Source organism: Salmo salar, chromosome ssa10 (genome assembly GCF_905237065.1).
Source record: "Salmo salar chromosome ssa10, Ssal_v3.1, whole genome shotgun sequence".
Taxonomy (NCBI): Eukaryota; Metazoa; Chordata; class Actinopteri; order Salmoniformes; family Salmonidae; genus Salmo; species Salmo salar.
In genome coordinates, this window is record NC_059451.1 from 12,507,547 (window position 1) to 12,513,771 (window position 6,225).

Here is a 6,225-nt window from a genome sequence, read left to right on the forward strand (position 1 = left end):
AGTGATGTGGTAGAGAGAAGCATGATCCTTGACTAGTCTCTCAAAGCACTTCATGATGACAGAAGTGAGTGCTACGGGGCAGTTGTCATTTAGTTCATTTATCTTTGCCTTCTTGTGTACAGGACCAATGGTGGCCATCTTGAAGCATGTGAGGACAACACATTGGGATAGGGAGCGATAGAATATGTCCGTAAACACACCAGCCAGCTGGTGTGTTTCAATCCATTTGCAAAAGTTTCTAAAAACATGTTTCCACTTTGTCATTATGGGGTATTGTGTGTAGATGGGTGAGAAAAAAATATAAATGTTATCCATTTTGAATTCAGGCTGTAACACAACAAAATGGGTATGAATATTTTCTGAAGGCACTGTATGTCAAAGGAATGTTGATGGTCTAGATACAGTGCAATCAGCACCTAAACTTTTTCCACATTTTCTTGTGTTACAGCCTGAGCTTAAAATGTATTAAATTGAGATTTTTTTTGTCACTGGCCTACACAGAATTACCCATAATCTCAAAGTGGAATTATGTTTTTCAAAATTTGTACAAATTAATTAAAAACTAAAAGCTTAAAAGTATTCAACCCCTTTGTTAATGCAAGCCTAGAAAAGTTCAGGAGTTGTGAGAGAGAGCTTTCAATTGCGTGCAGAAATGGGATATACATTTTAAAATAAATGATAAATATACTTTATTTATTGTCCTATCATAATGGAACGGTCCACAACCTTATACCCTAGACACCCACCTGAGCAACCCATACACTAAGGAGAAGTCCTTATCTGTTTGATGGGCTTACTGTAAGTAGGGTTGGTCCTACAAAGCCAAAGCCCCCTGATGGGTGAGAATAATATACAAGGAATTTTTTTTAAGCTGTTAAGGAGAACCTTGACGACCTTTTACCTAGCCGGTGGGGATTCCGGTGGTGTGCCAGTTAGTGGCAACACTAGCTGCAGTAACCCATGGGGAAGTGGTCACACTCGGACAATCAGAGAGGGGGCAAATTATGCCATGGGAAAATGGTCACAAGTGGAACCAGTGTGTGTGTGTTTCAGGGGAAGGAGCTGTATCTGATTTCCTTCAGCTAGGACTTGAAATAAGTTAATCAAATCTCCCCATTTTTGCAAAACTTTGCATGCCTTCTCAAACAACTGCAACTGTATATACATTCGCACATCAAGTCCTTTCTGGAGTTGGGCTCGGGGATGGAACAACTGTTGAACATCTGAGCTTGTGGTTGTTTTTATGGGGTAAGGGTGGGGAGTGTGTATGAGTATGTGTGTGTGTGTGTGTGTGTGTGTGTGTGTGTGTGTGTGTGTGTGTGTGAGAGTGTATGTATCCCACATCTGTTGCTATGGGGTAATGACTTTAGGGACAATATAGGATGAATCACAATAATTGTTTGCTTAAATAATAATTGCTTGCCAAAAATGTAATTTTTGTAATGGAAATCCTTCGTTAATTGTGGAAATTAAGAGTTTTGATGTACTGAAATATTTACTCCTGAATATATTTTTTAATTGAATTGTTTTACTCCTGAATATATTTTTATTTGAATTGTTTTATGAACTGGTTTATGAACTGATACTCAAAACGACGCCGGATTTAAAACTTTGAATTTTTCAATTTCAATTATTATAAAGAATTATTGCAACCAATATAATGTTATATATATGGGGGATACAACCATCCCAGCTCTGCAGATTTTGCTATGAAGAGACAGAATCATTAGATCATTTGTTTTGGTACTGTCCATATGTAGCTTGTTTTTGGTCACAGGTCCAGGAACGGATGAAGAATTGCAACATTTACCTGGAGCTAACTCTGCAGATGGCACTACTGGGTGATTTGAAAAGTCATAGTAAATCGATCAACAATATAATAATACTTTTAACAAAAATGTTTATCTTTCATTTAGAAAGGTTCAGAACTTTTGTGAAACATCACTGCGCAGTTGAAACATATATGGCAAATAGAAATCCAATACGGATGGTGTTAATAGATAGATGGGAGGGGTTGAGTGGAGCTGAAGGGTGTAATTAATAACAACAAGATAACTAATGTAAGATATACTGTGTCCGTAAAATGTATATACTGTAGGTTCAGAACTTTTGTGGCGCAACACAGTTAAAAATATATGGCAAATAGAAATCAAACTGGACGGTCTTCAGAAATAAATGAGAGGGGTTGATGGTAGTGGAAGGATCGGAGTAAAACAAACAAAAGATAACGATTTTAAAATAGATTGTGTCCGTAAAATATATATATAGTATGTGTCCGTAAAATATATATATAGTATGTATAAGCTGGAAGTAGAAGCCTAAGTGTTGTTGTTCAGGCAGCTAGGGGTTAGAGTGGTTAGAGTGGTTAGAGCATTGGTAAAGCTGACAAGGAAAACATCTGTTGTTCTGCCCCTGAGCAAGGCAGTTAACCCACTGTTCCCCGGATGCCAAAGACATGGATGTTGATTAAGGCAGCCCCCTACACCTCTCTGATTCAGAGGGGTTGAGTTAAATGCAGAAGACACATTTCAGGCATTCAGTTGTACAACTGACTAGGTATCTCCCTTTCATTAGTTTACTCCAATGAAAAAAGTAAAACAATTCAAATAAAAAATATATTCAGGAGTAAATATTTCTGTAACCCTTTCCTGCAGTCAAATGACACAGTGACCTCATGGGTGGAATGTTATTAATATTTTTCATAATTCATAAACATTTTTTTAAAGCAGTTTTATTATATTATATTTCAGCCTTCTGTGATGTATATAAAGTGTAATATTGTGATGCAAACATTTTTTTTATATATACATTTCAACTGTATCTGACATGGTACAGGTGTCTTCTTTTTTTAAACCCAAAGCTATGTGTGTGAGGTGTATACATTTGTTTCAAAGTAGATTTGTTTCAGACTACCAAGAAACAGTCTGTATGATCCTGATTTAGTCCACTGCAGTAATTAACAAGTTACATAATAAGTTGCATGGACTCACTCTGTGTGCAATAACAGTTTAACATGATTTTTGAATGACTACCTCATCTCTGTACACCACACATACAATTATTGACTCAGTGGGTTGAATACTTATCTAATCAATATGTATCTTTTTAATAAATGTTCGTATTTTTCTTCCACTTTGACATTAGAGTATTTTGTGTAGATTGCCAGCCCATCTATTTTGTGTTGATCATTGACAAAAAATGACAATTAATACCACAATCTTCATCCAACTTTGTAACATGACAAAATGTGGAAAAAGTCAAGGGGTGCTAATACTTTCTGAAGGCAATGTGGCTTACAAAGAAAGGGATTTTCCATCATAGTTTTTTTTGTTACAAAGTACATGGTCCAAAAGTAATATTTTGTATGTATTTCAAATATTACACAATATAAATAAATGTTCCTTTTGGTAACTGGAGACAAACTTGCAATCAAGTTCAACTGTCATCACAAAGAACAATACAATTACAGTACCCCCACACAAGTATATGCCATATGCCAGTTCAGTTTCGGTGCCACAAAGTTCTCAAGTAGCCACACTGTATGTTATGTGAAAGGAATAAAGGCCATTTTAACACACATTTAGAGGACGAAGTTCCCTCCAAAGGAGAACACCACAGCCAAGCAGATGCTGCCTAGGCTGTTGAACCAGAAAGCAAACCAATACCGTCGTCGGACAGCATTTCTCTCCACTGGTGGAATCATAGTTGGGGGGATATAGAGTACATCTACACACTGCCTAAACAGATACGCAGAAACACAAGGAATGTTGTTAGACAGTAGGCCTAATAGTCATGCATATTGTGTAATAACTGTATTGTTTACTTTGTGACATAAGCTAGCTGTGTGACCCAACCATGGAAATGTAATTCAAACTATCAAGCGCTATGATGAAACTGGTGCTCATGAGGACCGCCACAGGAAAGGAAGACCCAGAGTTACCTCTGCAGCAGAGGATAAGTTCATTAGAGTTAACTGCACCTCAGATTGCAGCCCAAATAAATTATTCCCAGAGTTCAAGTAACAGACACATCTCAACATCAACTGTTCAGAGGAGACTGCATGAATCAGGCCTTCATGGTCGAATTGCTGCAAAGAAACCACTACTAAAGGATACCAATAAGAAGAAGAGACTTGCTTGGGCCAAGAAACATGAGCAATGGACATTAGACTGGAAGAAATCTGTCCTTTGGACTGATGAGTCCAAACTGGAGATTTTTGTTTCCAACCGACGTGTCTTTGTGAGACGCAGAGTAGGTGAACGGATGATCTCCGCATGTGTGGTACCAACCGTGAAGCATGGAGGAGGAGGTGTGATGGTGTGGGGGTGCTTTTGCTGGTGAAACTGTCTGTGATTAATTTAGAATTCAAGGCACACTTAACCACCATGGCTACCACAGTATTCTGCAGCAATACGCCATCCCATCTGGTTTGCGCTTAGTGAGACTATAATTTGCTTTTCAACAAGACAATGACCCAAAACACACCTCCAGGCTGTGTAAGAGCTATTTGACCAAGGAGAGTGATGGAGTGCTGCATCAGATGACCTGGCCTCCACAATCACCCGACCTCAACCCAATTGAGATTGTTTGGGATGAGTTGGACTGTAGAGTGAATAAAAAGCAGCCAACAAGTGCTCAGCATATGTGGGAACTCCTTCAAGACTGTTGGAAAAGCATTCCTCATGAAGCTGGTTGAGAGAATGCCAAGAGTGTGCAAAGCTGTCATGAAGGCAAAGGGTGGCTACTTTGAAGAATCTCAAATATAAAATATTTTGCTTAACACTTTTTTGGTTTCTACATGATTCCATATGTGTTATTTCATTGTTTTGATGTCTTCACTATTATTCTACAATGTAGAAAATAGTAAAAAGTAAAGAAAAACCCTTGTATGAGAAGGTGTGTCCAAGCTTTTGACTGGTACTGTACATATATATATGAATAGTATGTAAATAGTATTTTGTGTTGTTGTTGTCTCTTGGTGCCTTGACAATATGCCTTTTAATGTAATAATATCTTATGTTGTTCTTGTCTATAACTGTGTACTCAGTCATGTATTTTATGTTTTATGTGGACCCCAGGAAGAGTAGCTGCAGCATGTGCAACAGCTAACATGGAGATCCTCTTACAGATTTTAGTTTTCCCATGTATGTGTAACAGTGTAGGTTCCGTCCCTCTCTTCGCCCCAACCTGGGCTCGAACCAGGGACCCTTGCACACATCAACAACTGACACCCCACGAAGCATCGTTACCCATCGCGCCACAAAAGCCGCGGCCCTTGCAACGCAAGGGGCAACCCTACTTCAAGTCTCAGAGCGAGTGACGTCACCGATTGAAACGCTATTAGCGCGCACCACCGCTAACTAACTAGCCATTTCACATCGGTTACACTCACCCCCCCTTTGACCTCCTCCTTTTTCCGCAGCAACCAATGATCCGGGTCAACAGCATCAATGTAACAGTGTAGGTTCCGTCCCTCTCTTCGCCCCAACCCGGGCTCGAACCAGGGACCCTTGCACGCATCAACAACTGACACCCACCGAAGCATCGTTACCCATTGCGCCACGGCCCTTGCAACGCAAGGGGCAACCCTACTTCAAGTCTCAGAGCGAGTGACGTCACCGATTGAAACGCTATTAGCGCGCACCACCGCTAACTAACTAGCCATTTCACATCGGTTACATATGTTTTGAGGTCGGATTTTAGCACGTTAGCACATAGGGCACACCGATTGTGTCACCTCTTTGGTCAGTGTGTTAAACCTGTGCTGGTTGCCATCTCGTTAGTGGGAAGGTGTTTCACCTGTGCTGGCCCAAGTGCTATTTAAAAGTGGCTGGCTCCAGTTGTCTTGAGAGATGTGGATATTCAACACCTTTAGATGGCTCGACCTATTTTGATTTCTAGACAAGCAATCCTTTATCTGATCTCCACCGTTTTCATTTCTGCTCAACTTTTTGGTGTAGGATTTTATTTTGTTTTCCTGTTCTGGAGCAAATTTAGTGGGCGATCGTGGTGGTTGTCTTTTAGGTCCCAGTTGTTGCTAGAGAACTTTCAGTGGACATCCCATGAGTGTCTTTCAGAACCCCTCCTAAAACCCCACCTGTTTCGTTTTGTTTGTTGTCAGTGACTTTTTGTTAGTTCCCCTATCTGTTTGAGCAACATTATTTGGTTTTCTTGCTGGGGAATGTAACAATCCTAATGAACTGTTACATTCCTCACATTTCTTGA